This window comes from Camelus dromedarius, chromosome 1 (genome assembly GCF_036321535.1).
Source record: "Camelus dromedarius isolate mCamDro1 chromosome 1, mCamDro1.pat, whole genome shotgun sequence".
In the NCBI taxonomy this organism is placed as follows: Eukaryota; Metazoa; Chordata; class Mammalia; order Artiodactyla; family Camelidae; genus Camelus; species Camelus dromedarius.
The window spans coordinates 93161748-93186013 of record NC_087436.1 but is presented as its reverse complement, the minus strand read 5'-3'; the positions used below and the strand labels follow the sequence as shown (position 1 = coordinate 93186013).

At 41.7% G+C, this 24266-nt stretch overlaps 1 protein-coding gene and 1 long non-coding RNA gene across 17 annotated transcripts in view; both read left to right on the top strand.

The window, feature by feature from the left end:
* LOC105089324 (uncharacterized) overlaps positions 1 to 4488 on the top strand; it is a 32497-nt gene extending 28009 nt beyond the window's left edge. Inside the window, exon 2 of the long non-coding RNA XR_010381497.1 lies at positions 4234 to 4488. This is a non-coding gene — a long non-coding RNA (uncharacterized LOC105089324). The remainder of the gene's footprint in view (positions 1 to 4233) is intronic.
* The window catches only part of LIMCH1 (LIM and calponin homology domains 1), a 307532-nt gene that overhangs the window by 189243 nt on the left and 94023 nt on the right, over positions 1 to 24266 (top strand). The window lies entirely within an intron of this gene.

Here is a 24266-nt window from a genome sequence, read left to right as displayed (position 1 = left end):
GGTTACCCTGCCTGTCTTTGCTCACTAGAAATCTCACTAAATTTTTCTTTTCTTTTCTCCATTTATGTTTGTATTTCCAAGCTTTCATCCTGTTGACCTTCCAGATAAGGGTGTAATGAAAATCCAAACTGACTATTAGAGAAACGTGCTAAGTAGCTTTAAAAAAAAACCAATTTTGTGCTTCTTAACATTATACCAAAAAAGGACTTATCCACCGAGGGAAAGAGAAAAGAATTGACCATGTAAATGCCTGGACTCAAACCAGCATAGATACTATCCAATAACTGGTTTTGTTTCTCATGGTTAATCATGTCATATCACCTCTTAATCTGTTTGAGAGACGCAGGAGTGAGACAGATAAAGATGCTCACTTTCTATGGCTAAGAGCTGGGTTGAAGACTGTAACTTGGGGCTGGCAAGTGTACTTACTACTGTTTCAGCCCTGACTACGCTAGACTTACCCAGGCTGCCCCAGGGAGAACTCACAGTGCAGACCTCCTCTGCAGTAGCTGTGCCTGGAAAACATATAGTGCGGAGCAGGAGAGAAAGCACGCTTCTTGCCAGCAGCCGCAGGAAGAGGCTTGGCTGAAAATGCTCTCTCTCCTCCCAGACTTGGCACTCAGATAACTCAGGAGTAGGGTGGCAGTAAATGCCCAGGAGTGTTACTCTAATGAACACGAAGCAAAAGAATAGAAGGTCTGCCCTCAATGATAAACTATAAAATAAGATGCAGCTGGAATGTAGGATGCTGTTTTTCAACCCTGACTGAACATATTAAAAATACATCGTGCTTACCGAGTAGTGTGATTCATAGATCCTACATCCCCAGATTCCTAGAGATGGGTTGTCAAGGTAATAAAGAAACTGGTGGCAGTTTCAGAGATAATGCTACATAAGGACTCCAAAAATGGCACTAAAAGGCATTCCTAATCCTGCCTGTGCATCAGATCCACCAGAGGAAGAACCTGTTGATTAGAGCAAAGCCTTGTTCCTCCTCCTCCTCAGAAAAGGGATTATCCATAAAAGCCCCCACACTCTTGAATCTATCTAGCATTTCTCTCACTGCTGTGACCGAATTTCTCTTCAAGGAGGAAAAGAGAACACTAGAAGTCAGCCCCCATTGCATGTGGTCTAGAGCACAGAATTAGCCCTGTTTGCAAAATGGTGGTGTGGCGTCAGGTCCCGGGGCAGGATAGCAGGTATCCGTGTCCCAGCGACTCAGTAACGCACAGCCCTACCCTTGGCAGTATGCTCCGGGCCCCCCAGGAAACATTAGTTTCAGCTCCATCACTTTGAACACTGAAAAATGGTAAGCCTGCTGGCCCTCACAATTCTGTAGCCATTCCATGCTTTAAACAGTAGCCCCAAAGTGAAGCTCTTACTAGAGACATTCTGGTTATAACTGTAACAAAACTTTGTCTCCCAAGAGGTCTGAGTAAGTGATCTCAAAACATGTGGCCCCACCTCTGCTTAATTGCTGCAGAGAGTCTGTGGTTTCTGTGGGAGCTGCTATATCTGAAGTTTAAGCCTTGCTTTTCTTCTGTTCAGCCCTCTGTTTCTTAGGTGATACGGTTTGCATTCGTGTTGCAGTCGAGCAGATAGAAACTCTTATTTCTGTTTGCATCTTACGTTTAAGCAGAGGCATTAATTTTGGAGACAGAATGAGTCATGACTTTGGACCTAAGCATCATGGAAAGGAGTTAATTGTGGCTCAGCATCATACATAAGTGTCCATTCTCTGGGCATCTTATGACGTAAAGATGTCCTGTAGGTAGTTTTGGAGAGTTTAGAAGGATTGAAGAAGCAGAAATGTTTAGACAAAGGTTAAAACCAAAATGATGACTGGCATTGCCCAAGAATAGACTGAGAAGAGTAATCAGCCATGGGGTGTGACTAGGGAAACTGTCATTTTCAAAATGGTAGAGAAAGAGGAACTCAGGAAGAAGATTGAGAAAAGAGGGCAAAGGAATATTGGAAAGTGAATCAACAGAAGCATCAATGGAAAGAAGCATGTCTCAAGGAAGAAGAGGCAATGAACTGTGCCAGATGCAGGTAGAGAATTAGCCCATTGTAAGAACTGGAAAGTCCCTCTTGAATTAAAAAGTATGGGATGATTGTTGACCTTAAGAACATTTGTACCAGATGGTGAGAATTGAAGTCAATGGTGAAGAGGCTCCAACAGGAGGAGAGAAATAAAGACTGAGACCGGGGATGACTCTCATGGCATGAGAGCTGAGAAGGAAGGAGAGAGAATGGGTATTAACTTGAGGGAGACACACAGTCCTTGGAGGACTTTTCTGTAGGGTAGGAATGTTCTTTGTCTTGTTTCTAGGAGAAAGAGAAGATTGGTGAGAGAAAGAAGATGAAGAGATAGGAGAGAGGGTAAAATAGGTAGGATGATGTCTTGGAAGATAGGAAGGGATAACACTGACAAGGAAGGAGAGACTTATGTCCTCAGACCAGGGGAGAGGAAGTGATCATGGGTGTATAAATGAAGAATGGAGTGTGACAGTGTCATTCTTTTGCAGCAGGAGGCAAAGATAACTAAAAATAAGCGAGAAGAGTGTTGCATAGAAAGCACAGAGAGAAGTGGGAGGTTGGATCAGTTGCTGAGGGGAACGGAAAAGGACTGGACTCAGTGAGGACCCAGCTGAGTTTGGAAATCATGAGTTTATAATGGAGCCAACATGTTCTATTGAGTGATCAAGGGGTTAGAAGTTTGTTACGAGGTCCAAGAACTAGTGCATGAGTGCATAGTTGAGAATGAGAGAGAGCTTGATGGATGATGTGGTAGACCACGGGATACTATACTGGGTTTTCTAAGGTATCACTACAGGTAATGACAAGGTTCACAGTGGGTCTCTAAAGTGGAACCTGGCCTTACAAGAAGGTGAAGTGGATGACTCTTGTGTGGTTTGATGTCACAGATGCTGAAAAGCCAAATCACCTCAAAAATTCACCTCTACCCCAAATAGGTATTTATAGGAGCCTGACTGTCTATAGGAATGCTTTATACCTGCCCTCATAGTAAACCTCATAGAACAAGACTGTTAATATTTTAATTTGTAATGATTTCTACCGAAGCATGAATGAAAGGTAAGGACAGTTCTCTGACATATTCATTGATTGGTTTGTTGATATGGGAAGGAGCAAGTGGAGAGAGTGAGTGTAAGCTCTGACAGTGAGAGAGAGGGAGAAATTTCAGCTGCTGAACTGAATTCAACTTTGTCAGACTTTTCCTTTTCCAAGCCCCGCTCCATCTGTAAGTGTAACATAACTAACAGTATCTTCATGGATGCAAGAATATAGCCTTGCAAATGTCCCACTCAAATTATTACAGACTGTATAGAAACACAGGCAGTTTTGGAATCACACAGAATCAAAAACTTGACAATTAGCAGTACATTGAATTTAAGCAGCTTACCATTGGAGTTGGTTTCATATTACATCTCAATGCCCCAGCTTGAACAACTTTCCACTGCTTTTATGGTCCTAGTTTTTTACCTAAGGAAAGAAATATGAGATACCTTAATTCCAGGAGCAAAATTAAGAATGGAGTTTGAGTGCTACAGAATTTGACAGAGAAGTAAATAAAAGAGGGTCTGTGAAATAAGACATTCTGGCAAAAGAAAGCAAGTTTCTTAATAGCAGGTTTTAAATGAGCATGGTTAAGAAAAATAACATGGAACAGATTCTTTTATAAGCAAGGAAGAGAACACAGAAAGGAATAATGCAGGGTTAGAATGAAATGAACTAGAATTAGAGTTTGTGGCAGCATATAACCAGAGTATTGCCGCATGGATCTCGTGTTTTGATTTCAGTATCTTGACAGTTAGATAGAACTTTGGTTTAGAAGTGGGAGAGGACCTGGTTAGTGACTCCTTGGTTGGTTAAGGACTTTACAGTCATGAGGCATCAGGAGTGTGGAACTTGAAGGAAGAGGCAGATGAGCGTGTTCACGTAGTAGGATTCAAGCACTTCACAGGGGCTGTTAGCAGTCAGTGACATCATGGAAATTCTTAGTGGAGAGGTTCTTATTCCCTCAGACTAAGATAGGGTTGTCTGCAGTAATGGAACAATTTCTGCATCAAGGGTTATACAGATAAAGGAAATCTCTAAGTAACTTTAGCTGGTGTTGGACTTTCAAATCTTCTCCAAACAAATGTATGGCAGTCAGTCTCTCCTACAAAAAGATGGCTTTGAGTTTCACTATTGTGTTCCCTCTTTCTACAGTGGTGATACCAGTAAGCAGTGAATTGGTCAGACTGCAGAGGGCAAGAGAAAAATGGTCCACGTCGAATTGGCTTGACTGTAACTGGAGAAGCCCCACAGCTGAGAAAGTTAACAGTACCAACAATCAATTTACAGAGTCTTTTTAAAGAAGTACAGTTTGTCATCTTTTTCTGGATTTAACTATATAATCACTATATGAACGTAAAAATCAAAAAAATGTATGGAAGGGAAAATAAAGTTGTGTGTAACAGTCCACTCAGAGCCTGTTAGCATCCTGGGTGCAGTCTTCTGGTTTTTGCTCTGTACGTGTATCACGTATACAGATGACGTGGCTGAGTTATTACTGTACATCAGCTTTCTACCTTCATTTTCCCTTGTCCTTGATCATGAGGATTTCTCCAGGTTGCTAAGAATGCTGAAAACACCATTTTGATGGCTATATATTTTTCCCCCATAGGGACGACATACATTAAATTATTTAGGTATACTTTTTTATTGGGCATTTGGGTTATTTCCAGTTTTAACTTATTATAAATAAAGTTGTGATGAGCAATCATGCACATAAATCCTTTTTTCCTGACTGTTTTTTAGAATAAAGTCCCACAGTAAAATTGCTAGATCAAAGAAAACCCACATTTTTAAGGTGCCTCTCACACTCTGCACATGTGATGAAATGTGATAAGCACCTGAGGCAGGAGACTCAGTTATAAAGGCTAATGACTACTTTGTTATTAGCTATAAGAACCCTTTAAAGGTTTTTGAGTCCTAGACCTTTGCTGTAAGTTCCCATACATAATATAATTAAGAAGACAAATCTCTCTTATATGCCATCTGTGAGGGAATTTGTGCCAAATTAAACAAACAGCCCTCTTTTTAGAAAGCAAACCCAGGAGGCAAGAATTACCAGGGGTTTCACTGAACTACTTTATTCCAGGCAGGTTTTAGGTTTAGTATCAAGTGGGATCTGGCAGGGGCCATGGAGTGAAAGTGTGTTTAGGGTGTGTGGGGGGACTTCCCTGGATTTCACTAGTCTCCATGAGGATTTATCGTCATATTGTAGGATCCAGACCCATCACTGGGAGGCTAGTTCAGGCCACAAGCCTATCTACTTATCCATAGCTACTGTCATTGTTTTAATTTGCTGAAATTAAGCTATCAAGACTTCAAGTGTGGCTTGAGTTTTCTGTTATGCTATATGTTTTGGGCTTTATGGAAAAACATCTGTGAGACTGTGCAAGGCAGGGTAATGGGCGTTGGAGATTAAGTTTGAATCCCAGCTCCATCATTTGTGGCTGTGTGACAGTGGGGAATCATTCTACCACTTGGGGCCTTACCTTTTATTTCCTCGTCTGTAAATTAGGAGCAACTGAGCCCACCTTGTAGAGCTGTAGTGAGAAGGAAAAGAATAATGTCTTTGAAATACTTAGCACAATCTTGTTTCTAAATTTTTTTTTATCTTACAAATGCACTCACACACATGCACACACACACATTATTTATTGCAGCCTATTTTGAAGTAGCAGAAGATTGGAAACAGCCTAAGTGTCCATCAAGAGAAAACTAATTATTCCGTGACCAGTAGCTGTTCTCACTGCTTTAAGTATGAAGAAACTGACAAGGTTAACATTTCAACATTTTTAATTCTTTAAGGCATCATAATTGAAAAAGTGCAGTTTTGCCTGTTAGCTCTGTATTATGTTATCAGATGTGGATTTAATGGGTAAATGTCCATCTCACCCTAAATTCAATCATTCAGGAAGTAATTATTATATGCCAGCATTATGCTGTGGTTTCACATCCTCATTAGAAGTTCAAAATTTTAAAATTGTATTCATTTTGGCGTGTAGTCTTTTGGAAATAATTTTCAGATCCAGTTTCATTATGTGGATATGAAATCCTCCCTAATACATTTGAGAACGCTCCGTACTTGGTCTTGTAACTTCTTGGCATACAAATTTATATGATAAATATAAAGCTCATATTGGGAATGTCTTGTGAGTAGCAGGAAGATGTTTAAGGTTAAGGCCTGAGTATATGAAATTATTAAAACATATTTTGGCAAGTGTGGATTTCACTTCGTAAGGGAAAGAATCTGTGGCTTTTCTCTCAGAGTGTGTATACATGAAGCAAGAATGAGTCTATCTTGAAGGAGGCGGGTATTTGCTTCTTGCAGTGTCGAGATGGTACAGTTGTAGCAGATACCCCCAGCCTGCTGGCCCTCCCACGAGATTTCCCAGCCACTTTTGGGTTTCAGGTCCAGCGGCTGTAACAGATACTGTTGATACTACAGAAGCTGTACTAATACTAGCCTAAGTAATAGACCTGCCTTTCTGGAACTGTTTGTTGTCTGAAAGGAGAAAAAAAAAAAAAAAAAAGACAGGCTTCTTTCAGCCATTTGTTGTCACTTAGTGACTTCAAGTGCAAACTAACTTGCCTAGTTAAACAACAAAGAAGAATGTGTAAGATACAAAATCAAAGGAGGGCAGGAGATGCATGGTGACTTTAATAAACATTGTATTTACAAGGCGCTTTTTTAGTTCACCCTCTGACTGCACAATCTCTTCATTTGTGATAGTTCTGGTGGGGTTTGTGTTTGATTTTGAAACTTCCATATAGTCTAGATATGCTCAACTTTAATTATTTCCAGTCTTGTGTTTCTATATGTTTTTATGATTAAGAATACTTTAAATTTGCTAAATCTACATTTTTCACATAACTTAACTTTAAAAGCAATTTATTATTTTATCTTACTGTAAAAGCAATACTTGCTTATTTCAGAAAAAATGAAAATAATTACGATGTTTTTGGATGACAGTCTAGAATTATCTATCATATAAAAACAATGCAGATATCCTTTGACTAAGCAATTTCACTTCTAAGTATTATATCCTACAGACACATTCCCACTTGTGTGAAATGACACATATATAACGTTTTTAACTGCAGCATTTTTGCCTCACGAAATGATTAGAAATAACCTTAATTCCATCAAAAAGGGACTGGTTACTAAGTTGTGGTCTTTTATGGTTAAGATCACCTTACGTCCAGCTTTGTCTGAGATAGTCCTGGTTTATGTCTCTTGTTCCACTGTAATTAGTAATAGCATCCCTTTCAAAAGTATCTTCATTTGGGCAGTAAATTATACGTTTATCCTAATTTTGACCTGCTCATACCATGGAATACCACAGTCTTAAAAAAAAGGAATGATGACACTCTTTACCTATTGATTAATAATAATAATTTTAAAAAAGCAAGGTGTAGCTACTTTGGGTTTAAAAAAATGAAAGGTGTAGAATATATGTACATAGATTGGTATACACACAAAATGCTTCTGGAAAAATATATGAGAAACTGGAAATATTAGTTGCCTTGAGAGTAGGAATCTGGGTGACTGGAGGACAGAACTAGGAAGAAAACTTCACAATATACCCTTTTGTGTATTTTTTAATTATATGAATAAAGCTTCTTTTCAAAATACTCAGAAGAATTTTAGAAGGGAAGAAAAATTATATATTTACATAGAAAAATCACTTAAAATTATACATCCTAATGCTAACAATGCTTACTCTGAGTAATTCCATTGCAAGTCATCTTTTAAAAGAACTGTATGATTTAGACTTCTATATTCTTCAGACCATTGTAGTGCCTAACATAAATCTATACCAACAGGGGTGTATACCATAATAGTTTCCAGCATGAGTACATACCACAATTTTATTTCGGCAATCCCCTGTTGTTGAGCATTTTTGTTGTCTCTAGTTTTTCATTTTCAACAGTGTTCCAGTGAGTTTTCTTTTACAAAAATCTTTGTAAAAGAATCATGTTTAAGTCTTTAGAACATATTCCTGAAAGATAAATGGCTGAATCCGAGAAATGCAAAATCCGAAGGCTTTTGGCACTTACTTCTAAATCGCCTTTCTGAAAGATAGTATAGTACCGATCCCCAGTCTTGCTAGCAATATAAGACTGCCGACTTCATACCTTCTCCAACGCTCAGTCTTATCATTTGTGTTCATCTTGGCCAATCCGATGGTAAAATTGTTTTTATGCTGTTTAAACCTGCATTAAAAATTTTTTAGTAGGTTAAAACCTCCCCCAGATACTGGCCATTTGTATTTCTTATGAATAAAAGCTAACAGAAGAAAAACAAACTTTTAGTGGGACAAAAGCCTTAAAATTGTGCTCTGGGAGGGTGAGATTTTGTTTTCTGTTTTTTCTTTTTGCTTGTCCAACTACTCAGATTTAAAGCTGCTTTTAGAAATATCAAATCTAAAATGACTGTGTAAGTCTAAAGGCCAGCTGCTGCATTATACCAACCTGGTACCTTTCAGTGTCAGGGCTGTTCTCCACATCCTGTTGTCTGTCCTGTGAGAGTCTTGCTCAGTCCCAGAAATTGACAACATAATCATATCTCCACTTCTGATTCTTACACGGTGATACTGGTAAGACAGGAGATGTCTTAGAAGTTCATTGTAATTTGCTGAATGTTTTAAACTAACAATAGAACGTTGTACCCTTAAATATGGGGTGGAAGAATCATTTGTGTTAGGATGGTTTTACCTTAATCTGCTTTTCAAATGGCGCTGAGTCAAATGTCTCAACACAGTCGCACAGTCCATCTGGAGTGCAGACGGGCATCGTTAATCCAGCAGTTATCTGCATCGTGTATATGTGTCCAAACATCAAACAAATCAAACTCCTTTGATGTCCTTCTCAATCAGTGTTTAGTTTCAAAAATATTCTCTGCAGTGCTGAGCCTAACTGCAGAATTGCTTTAAGTCTTCTTTCTCCTCCCCTCCACTTCACACTCACACAGTGTTTTAAGGGAATTAAAACACTCAGCTGCTTCAAAAGACACTCAGGCTGAGATGGCTGCCTTTCTCTAGGATCTTCTCAGTGTGTGCAACATACAAGGGTGTATGTAATGTACAGGCAGCAGTGTGTCCATTTCTTTACACTGTGTGGTCCAAGGTGCCTGGCAAGACCCCACTTGGAGGCTTTTCTGTTGCCTAGCAGGGCTGCAGAGAGCTGCTTCTTAAGGGGAGTATTTGATAGCTAACTGGGATTTTTAGGAAGGCATTGTGTAGGAAGAGGGAGCACACCAGGCTTATTTAATTTTTTCACTGGTAACGTTGTGAAGCATATGAGTGTAATTTACATTTTATAGATCAGGTAACTGAGACCCAGACCTATGAAGGGAGGAGGCAGGAATTTTAAATTCCAAATCTCATGCTTTTTCTCATCATATCATACTAGGTGTCCTGTAGAACAATTGTTAAGTGAACAAATTTCATGTCAACTTTCTAAGATTATAGTCAAATACATAAAAATAGACAAGTAAATGTCCTTGAACCATTTAATGCCATCTCCTTTCCCCTGAGTCACATACTTGGCCACAAAGAAAGCCTTCAAAAGCTCAGAGAGGAGAGAGATTTATCAGAGAACACTCCCTGATTACAATGTAATGAGAATAGAAAAAATGCAAGGCAATTTTAAAAAACCTTATCCACTTGTAAATTATAAAACACACTCATTGATAACCCCGGGATCAAAAGGAAATCAAAGAAATTGTTTAAGTTACTGGGAAAGAATTAAAACAAAATATTTCTTTATCAGAACTTTCAAGCATAGTAAAAGCTGTACTCAGAGGAAACGTTTTATTCTTTAATAAAGAATAAAGAAAAAATAGCTCAACTTATTATTTGCAAAACAAAGAGGAACAAAACAAACCTAAAAAGTTAGTGAGAGGATTAATAGATAAAAGCTGAAATTAAAGGGATAGAATAATGGATAAATAAGTCCAAAAGCTGGTTCTTTGGAAAGACCAATAAGATAGATAAACCCCTTGAAAGCCAAATTAAGGGAAAAGCATGCTAGCAAAAGAATACTAAACAAATAAAATAATAGGAAATGACAAAACAGTACAAACAAGAAAAATTAAAATCATGTAGAGACTTGTATAAACAACGCTTTGGTAAGAGGTGTGAAAAACCAATGGAAAAGGATGATTTCTTAGCAAAATACAAATGATCAAAATTGACCCCAAGAGCAGTGGAAACCCTGCAGTTACTGGATTACTGTGAAGGCACTGGAAAGGTAATTAAAGAGTTACGTTTGACAAAGACTCTAGAACCAGATGGTTATGGAGCTGACCTTTAAGAACAGAAAAGACAGTATTATTTAAACTATTCCAAGTGAATTAAGAAAAACTTACTGAAGACATGTGGAGTACTAGTCAGTCACAGAGCTAATCCTAAAATAGTGAGTTAAACACATGGGTATGAATTCATGCATGAGAACTCATGGCAGGGTGGGGAAGCAAGTTGTAGACTCTTAACATGTGTGCATGCTACCACCATCCTGGTTCAAGCAGTGCCGAGGGAGCATGGCCCAGAGTCACACAGAAGACTTAATGGATGGTGGTATTTAAGCTATCTTTAGAATAGATGTCTTCAGAAACCAGAGTGAACTAGATTAATTCACATCTCGTGAACTAGAATTTAACTAGTCTAAACATTATTTATAACCTATTGACATTTTTGGTTTGTGAATCATCTCAAGACTAATGAGGTTTATGTCTTTATATGCTGTGTACATAAATTTATATATCAGGAGGCCTTGGGGTAAGTGGTGAAGGGCAGGGGATCTGAGATCAGACGGCCTGGATTTGATTAGCTGTGTGCCCTTGAGGAAGTTACTTTACCTCTCTGTACTTCACTTTCTCACCTGGAAAATAAGAATAATAAGAATACGACCTCATAGGTTGTTTGGAGGACTAAGCTTTTAATACATATAAGTTGCTTAGAATAGAGTCTGGCACCAAATAAGCACTCAGCAAGTCAAGGCTAAGGATGAGAATGAGAATAAAGATGATATTTATAATTAATTTATGATTACCACCATCATCTATATTGTCATTTTTGAGAGATGCAAGGATCTCTCTATGGGCTTTTGAGTCAGACTGCCATGCCTCTTAGCTTTGTCGTGCACACACTGTGTAACCTTGGGAAGCTACTCAACTTTTCTTGCAGTAAAATATCCATAACACAGAATTTACTGTCTTAACCATTTTTAAGTGTAGCATTGAGTACATTCACATTGTTGTGCAACCATCACTACCATTCATGTCCAGCACTCTGATTATCATCCCAGACTGAAACACTATACATCTTAAACAGTGAACTCAACTGAACTTATTTTCAACATCATCTTTCCCCACACCTGTTCAAGGAGACATACTTAGAGCTGGTTGCTAGAATTAAAGAGGTTATAATTTGCAAAGTCCCAGACACCTTATAGGGTCACCATACCTTTTGTCCTTTGGTTCCAGCCCCATTGAAGTACCTTCAAGACCCTGAGTGTATAGGCGAGGGTCCTTTGCAGCCAATTGGTGACCTCTACATTTCTATGCTCACTCCCCACCCTGTGATTTTTATTTCCTCAGATACCTTGTTTTGTGAACACAAATGGCATATGCAATGTGTTAACTCTTTTCAGATGCCAAGAATGTGCTAGGTGCTATTTGCGAGAGATAATTTGCCCATTAGATTTATTGTATAAATTAAGCCAAACACTAACTTGGAAAGAGGAAGCCAGTATCTGTAGAAAATTTATTATTTCGAATATCTTTTTTTTTAAAACGTTCCTTGAAGATGAAATGTGGTTTCCACTTGTGCACGGTTACAAAGTCAAGAATCCAGAGTTATTTGAAGACAAAACTTTTCTCCACACCTTTTTTGAATTACATAGGAAAAAATTTGGAATAGTAAAGGCGGCCCCAACTTGGATTAAGAACCTGATAAACTTGAAAGAATAAAAGGAGTGGCAGTGATGTTTTCACCAGATTTCTCTTTTTTGCTTCAAATTCCTACTCTGCATACCTCTTCTTCCTTTTCACATATGTTTTAATATCAGCAGAACATTTTAGGTGAACTTTTCTCCAGCCCCCCAACCCCCCAAAAAAACTGCTTCAGGCCACGGTGTATTTTGACGAGTGCAAAAGTTGATTTTGGTTTTTTACCTTATGGTATTTCCTTTCTTGCTGACTTTTTCGCCTTCTTAGCGGAGGGGTTGTGACCTCTGAACATGATAGGGGTAATGGTATTCGGCTCTATCGATGTGGCTCCTGCCCTGCACACTCATTTGCCCTCCGAAAGCCTGTTTCTTTTTCTAATGTCATCCACATGTCTGACCTAGACTATGAGATACTTTGTTCCTGGGGTCACCCCTAACTAGTAAATCCTCGTCTTAACTCGCAGCCCTATAAAGGCAAATGTGAAGTGCATCCTTGCAGTGAAGCTTGAAGGGTGCAGAGGCGAAGCAGTCCCTGGCTGTTTGACTGCTGCAAGCCTGGCACGCCTTGGGGATTGGCATTGCCAGCGTAGGACCTGCTGGGAGGGTCTGTCCAAAGGTGGACAGTTTCAGATTATGGGCTACAACCTAAGCGTGATGGCGGTTTCACTCTTATTTGTGTGTGATGTCAAAGTACAAACCATGTGTCAGTAGTTCATCTGGCTCAGCATTTCTTAAACTATGTTTTGTGAGATGTTGAAAGATGTATGGTGACAAAATGGTTTTGAAGTCCCTACGTTTAGGAAATGCTGAGTTAAAATTAAAAGAGTTTCTTAGTAAGGAATTGCTTAGAACTCTTAATCTAAGCATTATGAGCTCTATTTTATGCAGCGTTTTCCAAGCTTTATTTGATCCAGAGCCCCTAGGACAAATACTCCAGGGCAAGGATTCTCACACTATTGTGATAGAGAACAAGGTTTATTGTTGTCGGGTTTTCTTTTTCTTTTTTTTTTTTTTTGAAATTTTTATTGTAAAATATACATAACATTAAATTTAAATTTACCATTCTAACCATTTTTAGGTGTGTACAATTGAGTGGTATTAAATAAGTACATTAACACTGTTGTTGCAAACATCACCATGAACCATTTTCAGAATTTTTTCATCATTCCAAACGGGAACTCTCTCCCTGTTAAACAATATCTCTCCATTCCTCAGAGCCCCGCCCCTAGTAACCTCCGTTATATTTTCTGTCTCTACGAATTTTCCTGTTCTAGGTACCTCATATAAGTGGAATCATGTAGTATCTGTTTTGTGATGTCTGGCTTATTTCACGTGGCATAATGTCTTCAGGGTTCATCCATGTTGCACAACATGTCAGAATTTCCTTCCTTTTTAAGGGTGAATAATGTTCCATTATATGCATATTCCACCCTTTGTTTATCCATTCATTTGCTTTTGGATAAATGGTCTGGTTTGTTTCCACCTTTTGGCTTTTGTGAAATGAACATTGGTGTACAAGTACCCGTTCTGAGTCCTGCTTTTCAGTTCTTTCAGGTACATACCTAGAAGTGGAATTGCTGGATCGTGTTGTAATTCTGTGTTTAACTTCTTAAGCCACTGCCAAGCTATTTTCCACAGAAGCTACACTATTTTATATTCCCACTAGAAATGCATAAGGGTTCCAGTTTCTCCAAGTCCTTGCCAACACTTTCTCTCTGTGTGTGTATGTTTTTTAAATTAGTGATTCTACTTGGTGTAAAATGGTATCTTGTGGTTTTGATTTGCATTTTGTTGTTGCTGATTGTTTAATGTGTGATCCAATTTGGGCTGATATGTGATCCTCGAGCCATTAACTACACAGTTCACACGGTGTTCAAGTTGGACAGCATCCAGAATGGTGTGTACCCTGTGCAATGAAATGTGCCCATCAGTCACACCCTTGGATGTGTTTGGAATGCCAAATGGTTATAAAAGTTTCTAAATACTCTTTTCCAATTCTGCATTTATCTCATCATTAGCCAGTACCAAACCCACAGCAGTCCACAGATCACAGTTCAACTATCACTGCTGTGATAAATGCTAAAGTCATATTACATGTCAAATATATGGGTACTGTTTAAGGAAGTATGATGGATGGTTTAAGCAGTTTTACTTTAACATAACTGAAAGCTATTTTTCATTCAACATTCCCAGGTACAATTCCTAAATTATACTGGAAAACAATCTGGCAAGATCACATAATAATGCTGTTTTGGGTGGGGAGGGATAGTTCGGTCATCTTTTGGAGGGATGGAGGCCTTGGAATCTAGACAGTTCCCCTGATAGGCTGGCGTCCCAGCTCTCCTGAGTTAGCACTATGGTGTCGACCCTCAGGTAGGCTTGAATGTCAGGTCCTTGAGAGGAGAAGTAGCTGCTGTGTAGACAATCATGAGTCTGGAATCCAGAAAGAGATAAAATCAAGGTGCTGGAGCTTTGGGAGTTGGGCCCTCTGTTTCTGTAGGTTTCCCTGGGGAAGAAGAACTAGGCTCCAACTGCTGTCCTGGCAAGAGATTGTGCTTGGAAAAGCTCTTCCCACAGAATTAGTTAAGTAACTTAGGCTGGCTTCATTCAGTGGTTGGTCTTTGGCATCAAGCCTGTTAACTTCAGGAAACTGAGGCAGCACTGCTGCTTAGCGCAGGGACTCTTTCAAAAGAACATCTTTAAAGGAAAGTGAAATTTGATCCGTTCTATATAGAATGCTAAAGATGGTAGTGATGATTCTGTGTTCTACGCTTTAAGAACTTTGAGAGAAAAATCCACATCTGGTCCACTTTTGTGCAGGTGGCCAGTGTTGCAAGTTTTGTCTGCCCTGAACCCCTCTCCTGGGAATCGCATTCTCCTTTTGGAAACGGCTCTGGCCCCTACTCCTCCCATCGCCACCGTTGATTAAAACAATTCTTGGCCTCCTTTACCCTGTTCTGTTAGTCACTGTGGGAGGGTCAGGCCAATAAGGGTCTTTTCCTTTTCCTGGGATCTTTTTCAAACTGCAAGGGGAAAAGAGAGTCCTCTCGGGGTGACAACCTTCATGTGTGAGATTGGGAACCTGGGAACCTGGGGACCCACGTGGAGGAAAGCTGTGTGCAGTGAAAGCGAATAAGCCAACGTACAGAGTGAGCAGACAGCAGGTGACGGAATTCCTGGTTCCAAACACATGAGGCCCTGGTTTCCAGTTGTTTCAAAGGGTCAGCTGCCCGCTTACTCCCTTGTGGCTGGGATGCACTGGGCTCTGTAATCCAATCAACCTGTGTCCATCTGGGCCTCTCTCACCTGCAAATAGAAGTCCCAGCTCCTATCATGACCCCTTCCTGCCCAAAGCACTTAGTACATTGCCTTTCATACTATAAACATGCAATTAATATCTTTCAATAAATAGAAAACTTAAGCTAAAGATAATAGAACCTCCCTGCTGGCTCTTTGATCTTCACTCTGACACAGATTCCCGTTTTGCTCCCATTACTGAAAACATGTTAACAGGTGGTTTTCAAATGCCTTAAAATATTCAACTTTATATTCTTTTTTTTAAAAAAGTGTTTAGATACAGAACTTGGGATGGGTGATGTGAAGGGATTTAATTTAACTCTTTCTGTTGATGGAGACAGTGAGAGCACGGCAGAGAGATTAGAAAGCAGAGGAGCCTTGTAAAACCCTATGCAAGGATGGGGAGAAAGGCTGACCGGGGACACAGGAAGGATTACCACGTGGGTGCAAGCGGCCCGTGGAGGCGGGAGCTTGTAAATGTGTAGCAGCTCCAGACCCAATAAAGCGCCATTATTTCCAGTAGCACCAGGAGCAGAGCATTAGGGGTTTAGGGTGATCAGTAAATCCTACTCCTTGCTTCCCCTCCCAGCTGAGACATAAACATGGGAGTCAGACAGAGATCAAATTGTCAGCTTTACTTCTCATGAAACAAATAGGAGACCTTGGGTTTAGAGCTACAGCCAAGTGGGTTTTCTAATCCTCACTCCTGAATTCAACAAATTCTTCCACCCATTGCTGGCACGGCTGGACAACCACAGGCCTCCCCGGCAGAAAGGCCCCCTACCACACGGCAGGGACAGACCGGACGCATGTGTCCTACAGACAGGCTGTTGTCCACAGAGAGGAATTCTCAAACTGGCTGAGCTGAGCCTGCCCCGTTGCCTCTCCCAAGTCAACCTTGGGGAGGAAGAGTGCAGGGCTCGGCGTATCATTCCTCCATGAAGAAACAGGAAGAGTGGGCGTACCTGATCCCTCCTAAGTACAGACAAGAGGTGGTTGGCTTGGCCGCCAAGGCTCATTTCTGAGGCTCACTGTTCCACCTCTATTTCCTTTTCCTGATTCTTTCTCCCTAAAGGATAGGCAGGAGTGGAATGCTGAAGATGCCAGCAGAGGAGCATGTCACACTGGTCTGGACTGGATCAGGAAGGAGATAAGCCGTGGAGTAGAGGGAAGTGGACTGAGCGAAAAGAGCAGAGTCTGGAGATGAAAGAGCAGGTGTTAGAGGAGACAAGTGAGAAACCTGGGTTGAGGGGGAGGTGGTCCTCAGGCCAAGGATTAGGTGTTGGCGTTTATGATTCCACAGGGCAGGTGTGGGTGATGGTCCTGAAATGGCTGTGTAAGCAAAAACTACTGGAATTGAGGAAATCGAAGAACTGAAAAGCCAAGCTGTTGAACAGGTTGCTGTGTAGAATCTAAATCACCTGGACTGTTGACTGTAGTGAATGGCGCGCCTGTGCTGGGGTCCTCCACCCACAGCGAGTAGGATGGGAGGTCACGGTGGGGACGAACTGATGGCTCAAGACCTCGCACGCGATGAGGATCGCCCATGAGGGTGATGGCATCAGTGGTCTGGGAGGGCAAGGGAGCTCTGAAACAAGCCGGGTGCCGCGTCGTCCTGACCTGCGGCTTTCCTAGAGAAGCAACCAGCTGATCTTCCTTTGACCCGCCGTACCTTTTCTCATAATCTCTTCTCTGCAACACTTCCCAGGGTGTCTCTTTGTGTTTTTCCTCCATTGTTTTTTATTCTACACTGCCTTCTTAACTTCCTGCAATCTGGTTTTTATCCTGTTGTTCCACAGAGAAGTTGTCCCCAAAGTCAATCATGTCCTTCTAATCAGAAAATTCTATTCATTGATGACTTACTAGTTTTATCCTAATGATAGAAATAAGTATCAAGTGGAAAACATCTATTGTGCCAAACACTGTTCTTTTCCTAAGCACTTTACCTACATTTTCTTAGCTCCACAACAGCCCTATGACATGAGTAGCCTCATTTTTATGGTGAATGAACATTCATTCATTCCATGTGTATTTCTTGAAGGTTTACTTATGATACACAAGAGATCATTCTAGATAGTATCTAGGTGAGAACAAGAGAGTGCCGAGGCCCTGGCAGGGATCTACTTGGTTTGGTTGAAGACCAGCAGGAGCTGTGCCTGGCTGCGGGGAGAGGGAGTGAGGTGGGGTGGCTTTGCCAGGCAGTGGCACTAGCTCCTGTCGGGCCGTTAGGCCACTGTAAGGACTTGGGCTTTAGAGGAGAAAACTGAGGTGGAGACCACATAGGCAGCTTGCCCCAGGTTGTTCAGCAGCTAAGTGGAGGAGCTGGGGTCCTTCCTAGATGTGACGCTGCCGCGTTGGGCACTGGGCCCAAGTGCTCCCTGCATAGTGCTCTTGGTTCCTCCCGTCAGTCTTGTCTGGATCTTTTCCTGCTCTCATCTGCTTCTCCTCAGGCACAGGGGGTTCCTCCACCTCTAACCATCCTTTAAACATCGGTGTTCGGGGTGGCCCTGTTTTAGTCTTCTGCTGTGTCCTCACCCCAGTGACTTCCAATCCTGCATGTTCTGCTGGGGCCTCACTTCTGAGCTGTAGACCCAAATATAAGCTCCCAGTGAGCTGTAGCTTTGAATATGGAATATTCCAAGCTTACTTCATTATTTCCACTTCTCACACATCTCCCCTCCCTCCATTCTTTAAGATGGTCTCAGTGGCTAAGAAACTCCGCGTCACCCCAACCCCCTCTCCTCGTCCTCATCCTCTGCTCAAACAATCCGCTCAAGTGCCAAGCCAAGGAGGCGTGCTCACGTCCTTGCCCTTGTCTGCCCCTGCTGCTTCTGGATGAGCTCAGGCTTCCACATCCCTCCCCGAGCTCTTGTCCTTCTCTCATCCTCAGACCCTCTCCTCCACCCAGTGGATCTCTTTTGCTGCCACCCAACGTGTTCTCCTAAAGTAAAGGTCGGATCCAGGACTCTTCCCACCCTCATCAGCTGGCCTGGATTCCACACTGCCTAGAGGACAGTCCTTCCCAAGTCTCTCACAGCTCTGTCGAGCGTGCCTCTCATAACTTTCTTCCCCTCCCAGCCTTTCATTCTCTCCCTGCAGCCCGCTGTGCTTCTGCTCACTTCCCATCCATAAATTTTTTTCTTCTCCTTCAGGCAGCCACCTTCTGGGTCAAACTTCCCCAGAACTCCCCCAGGCAGAGTGAGTGGCTCTTGCCTCTCAGTGGAAGGCCTAGTATCCTCATTAAGTGCTCCTGGCAAATCCAAATGCACTGAAAGTCAGGTGAGTGCTGACTGTCGCTGGACATCAGCCAATTCCTGGAGCCAGGCTAGAACCCATGCAGGTTAGGAGAGCAGCGGTGCACACACGGCAGATACAGGAAATCCCCGAATTCTGTTCATTGTGGGGCATGTTCCTAGAGATATTTTGATAATGTCTTCCTTAAGTTCTGAATTTCAAAATTGCACTTCTGTTAAAGGGAGTTTGTTTGCTTCACATGCAGGAAACCTAACAAAAACCATTAAAAAAAAAAAAAAAAAAAAAAGCCTGACAGCTAGAAGAGAAAAGTCACATTGGTGTTAGTTACTGATTTTCCAAAGAGGTCCAGGTCTTCTCTGCTGCACTCGCAGATCTTTCTGAGATATCCTAATCCTTATAAAAATTTTTGAAAGCAAATATTTATTATAGAAAATATATTAAAATAGTAAGTTCACCATATGCAGTCTTAGTTTACATGTTGATATCTCAACCTAGTCTTTTAAAGAAATTGAAGATTATACGGATGCTTTGTATCTATTGCATTTTAAATACCTGGCAGTATAGGTATCTGGGTTCATTGGAAACTCAAATGAGCCCCAAATGAGCATTACCTTCATTTTCTGTGAACTCCAAATCCATCATCATGTTGCCTTTTCCCTATGGGCTGTAAGGGAAGTAAACCAAGGAGATTGGACAGAGCAGGGGGCTTCTCACTACCTGCCTGGTTTCCCTAGAGAACCACTGAGTACCATCCTCCGAGCCAGAGAGCTGCACGCTGCTTCACAGTGGCCCAGGGAAGGAGATGAGCCACTTTCTAGTGGGAAATGACAGCTAAGGGAAAGGTAGCAAGAAGGTCCATGCGTGTCCTCTGAAGACAGGAGAGAAAGACCTGGGTGAGACACTGAAGTGTCTCAGGGGGCTCTCAGGAATGAATTGCTGACCCCTCCCCTCTCACTCCTGCCCGTCCTTCCCAAGGTGCTGCCTTGGGCTTAGGAAGCCTTTTCTATGTTCTCTGGAACCTTCCATCCGCTAGAGCCTAGAGCATGTGCCTGATCTGAATGTACTTTCCCACTGAAGCGTTGTTCTGCTGAGTGGTTAGGTTCTGTAGTGTAGTTAGGACTCCTCTTTGGGTACATTTTGGATTAAGTTAGCTTTTCTGGCCCAAACTGAGGACCACCATGCAAAGATTATTTCTGTGAGATAATTACAAATGATGACTTACAAGCCACCATCTTACAAAAGAGCTTTTGATACATAGCTTGCACCTAAGTTTGAAGCAGCCTGTATAAAAGTGTCAAGCTGGCAATTCCTATCATTAGCTAAACAGCAATAATTGCAATTACCTTTTTTTTTTAACCATCTCCCATGTAACTGGCAAGGGCTATAAATACACACCGTGTCTGTTTTTTACGGGTGTAATGGATGAAGAAACTGTTCTTCATTTCATCCTCTGCGGTCTCTTTTTGACTTGAGTTGACAGTAATGTCAATAATAATGCATAACTCCTATATGAGTGCCCAGAAGGTGCCAGACCCTAGGCTGTGTTCTTAGTATATAGTTTCTGTAATGCTGACATCCCTATAAGGTTGGTGGCATCCCCCACCTCACAGATTAGAGATTCCAGAATCGGAAAGGTTAGGAAACATGCCCCAGGCCACATAGCTAATAAGCAGGTAAGGCTGGGATTCTAAACGGAGTCCTCCTGACTCCAAAGCTTTTGCACTGTGTTCCGTGATAGAGTTGTTCTTCTCTCATTTTCATTGTTTGATTAGACATTTTTTCATAAACAGACCTCTGTTTATGTGTATCTTGAACAAATCCATATATTTGATAGATGGTGAAGTTGAATCCTGGAGATAAGATACTTCTGTTGTAAGTCCTTATTATTTCATCTACTGGAATGTCAACTCCATGAGGATGGGAAATTTTTGTTGTTGTTTTTCATTCTTATAAGTGCCTAGAATATAGTACTTAATTTATTTTCAATATTTAGTGAGCACCTACTACATGCCAGGGCCCCTGCTACCCCCTGGCGGTAGAGACCATCCTGGGCCTGCCTTCACCTTGCCTTTGGAGGAGAAGGAAGTGGAGAAAAGTACAAGGTCTTCTTCAAAGAAGAGGCCCCAGCCGGGGAGGGCAAAAAGCGCAGGCCTCCACCCCACGCCCCTGGGGAGTGTTTTCATACAGAGGGCAGGCCCACAGATGAATGAAATGGGAAGCCACTGGGCCAAGAACAAGGAAGACTAAATGCATAGTAGTTACATAAACAGCAGTATAAATCTATATATTAATACTAGTCAAGAACAAAGTGGACTCTTTTAGGAACTTTATGTTCCGCACCTGTGTTGCATTGAGACTCATGTTACAGCACTTTCCCAAGAGCCAGAAATGGTAACTTTCCATCGTTAGCACTTGAGCATTGACCTCCAGGACTTTGCAGTGGTTGTCTCTGAGGTGGCCATTATTTTTCCCTTGAATTGATGAAACTGGTTTTGCAAGTGAAGCCACAACCCTATGGAGTTGAGTACACTTTTACAAATTTAAAAACCTTTTCTCCAGACTTGGGGGAGAAATTTCAAGTGTACATAAAAGTTAAAAAAGAAAAAAAGGCACAGTGAACACCTGAGTAACCTGGAACAGGGCCAGTGGACTGCATGCAGCCTGTGGGCCCAATCCAGCCCAACGCCTGCTTTGGTAAATAAACTGAATAGAAATGCAGATCATTCCCATTTGTCTATGTATTTGTCTGGCTACAATGACGGACAAAGCTGAGTCATTTTGATGGAGACCACCAGAGGCCCACAAAGCTATATTGACTATCTGGCCCTTTATAGCAAAAATTTGCCAACCTTTGAGATCTAGATTCACTGATTGCTAATATTTTACTGTATCTGCTTTATCTCTTTCTCCATAACAGGCAGACATCATCCCCTCTCTCTCTTTTTCTCTACTACACGTGCACACGTACATATTTTTTCTTGAACCATTTGAAATTATGTTATAGTCACAACTTGTCCCTAAATAATTCATACGTTCCCTTAAAAATAAAGGCATTCTCTCATATAATCACAATGCCATCATCATCATGCCTAAGAAAATTAACATTCAATTATATCATCCAACAACAATCCATATTTAAATTGGATTTTTATAGCCTTATCTGCTTTCCTTTTTTTGGATCTAGGGTCCAATCAAAGGTCAGACGGTGCATTTGGTCATCATGCCTCTTCAATCTCCAACTTTTGTTTTATCATGCATTGACTTTTTTGAAGAGTCCTTTAAAAACTTCTTTTGAAGCCTAATTCTTAATGAGTTTGCAATACTACATTAGTAAGAGCTGAATAGAATAGTCACTGTGGTGAATCAGTGTCTCCACTCCTTCTACCCCAGGATTGAGACGCTGTTGTGTTACTTGGCTTCTGAAGCTAAGACACTAAGACATTAGTCTTGCTTGGAATTGAAATGTGGAAAAAACTCAGTGTGAAGAGCAGGGCAGATGGGAATTTGCAAGATGCATCTTCTGTAATTAAAGGCACAGTCCTCCCGCCCGCTCCGGTCGCCGCCCCTGTTAGCTCTTGGCTGGGGGCGGGGGGGCTCTTCCTTCTGGCTTTTCTCCTGACTGGGGTCTGGCTCCCCTCCAGCATCATCAGGTTGCAGCAAGGAGCTGGAAGGAGACCTGCAATTCTTTAAATCTCCTAGTCTAAACTGTCCAGCCTCGCTGGCAACACAGTGCTTCTGTGTTTGCAATCTGTGTGCTGAAGACAGCATGGCACTCAGGGGCGTACCCAGGAATGCACGTGGGGAGGGCACCTTCTTGTCTCTCTTGAGGATCTAAGGTGCCAGTCATGGGCTTCTTACGGAACCACACAGTGGTCACAGGTCTGCTCCTTTCATTTTGGTCCCAAATGATTCCTAGAGAGTTCCAGGACCCACCCTTTGCTTTCCTCTGGACAAGAATCCCTCAGAGCTCAGAGGCCAACCAGAAAGATAGCTGCATGCCCTAGAAAGAACTCACCTGAACATCTACAAACCCCTGGAGGTGGGAGGGAAAAATAGAGAAACTCCACAGAGAAACTGGATAATTTTAAAATGTGCAAAGTTACTGGAGGAGAGACTGGCTAGGGTGTGGATGACTTCAGACCATGAGCAGCTCACTGTCAGTCTACAGGAGATCTTATGAATGGTGGCAATTGCCTATTGAAAACATCCAGGGGAACAGGAAAGAAAACCTTCTGGAATGGGCCACCCTCCAAGGGGGGAGACACTGTGCTATCTCCTCATTGGTCTCCCTGTCTCCTGTCTGGTTCCTCCCAGGTCCTTCCTGCACACTGTCTACCTCCCCCAGGTCTACCCCCAACAGTCTACTTATGCTGCAGATCTGGGCATTCATTCCTCAGATCCTTGCCCCTCAGTGACAACCACAGCCTGCCTTCCATGGCCTTCAAAGTCCCCATGATCAGCCCCTGACTCCATAGCCTCATCTTTTTTGGTGCCAGCCTCAGATTTGAGGCTTGAGTTCTTCATAGATCCCATGTTGTTTTGAACCTCCATCCTTTGCTGGCTGTGTGGCCTTGGGCAAGATGCTTAATTGTTCTGTGCCTCACATTGCTCATCTGTAAAATGAGGATAAAAGTAGCACCTACCTCATAAGGCTGTGCAGGGATTAAATGAGTTAATATATGTAAAATTCTTGGAAGAATGCTTGGCGTGTAATAAAGGTGATATAAAGATTGTCAATTTATTGCTATTGCTCTTGTTTTGAGCCTGGATGTATTAATTTTTTTATTGCTGCATAATACAATCACTGTAAACTTAGCATCCTAACTCAACACCCATTAATTATCTCAGTTATTATGGACATGGCATGACTGAGTTCTTTGCTCAGGGTCTCATAGTGCTGAAACTGAGGTGTTGGTGGGGGCTGAGGTCCTACCTGAGCTTCTTCCAAGCCTCTTCCAAGCTCATGTTGTTGTTGACAGAATGCATCTCCTTGAACCCATAGAACTCCTAGCCGGCAGGAACTCTGACTTTACTTTCTTTTAAAAGCTCCCCTGATTAGGTCAGGCCCAATCTGAGCATCTTTCTTTTGACCAGCTCAAAGCCAGCTGGTTAATCACATGATCACAGAGTGATATTCCATCACAGGCACAAGTTCTACTCACATGCAAGAGGAGGTGATTGTACAGGGTGTGTTCACAAGGTGGTGAGATTCTTGGGGGTCCTCTTAGAATCCTGCCTACACACTGGTAATTGGGAAATACTGTGCTTCTTGTTCGCTTTGTTGAATTGCACATGGATGAATATATGATTCATTTACCACTGCCATCATTTCAGATTTTCGTAGCATCTTTTCTTAGAGCATTTAGATGGACTCCCCTTGATCAGAGCCAGCCTTGATCATTCCTTTCTTGTAGTTTGAACTACCTGATGGGCCAGTTAACTCATCAGAAGTCTTTTAGGAAGAGGATAATTAGAGGCTTGTAGCTGCTGAACCTGCTGCTAATATCCTGGAATTCCAAAAGGGCGACTCACAATGTGCAGTCCCTTCCAGAGCCATTTGTTTGTTCTTAATGACTCCCAATAGATGAAGACCAGAACCATCCTCAGCTGTAAATTGTGCCTGCCACTCTGCCAGTTCAAAATAAATTTGTACCTGCTGGAGAGATTTATTTTACTAGGAAGAAGAT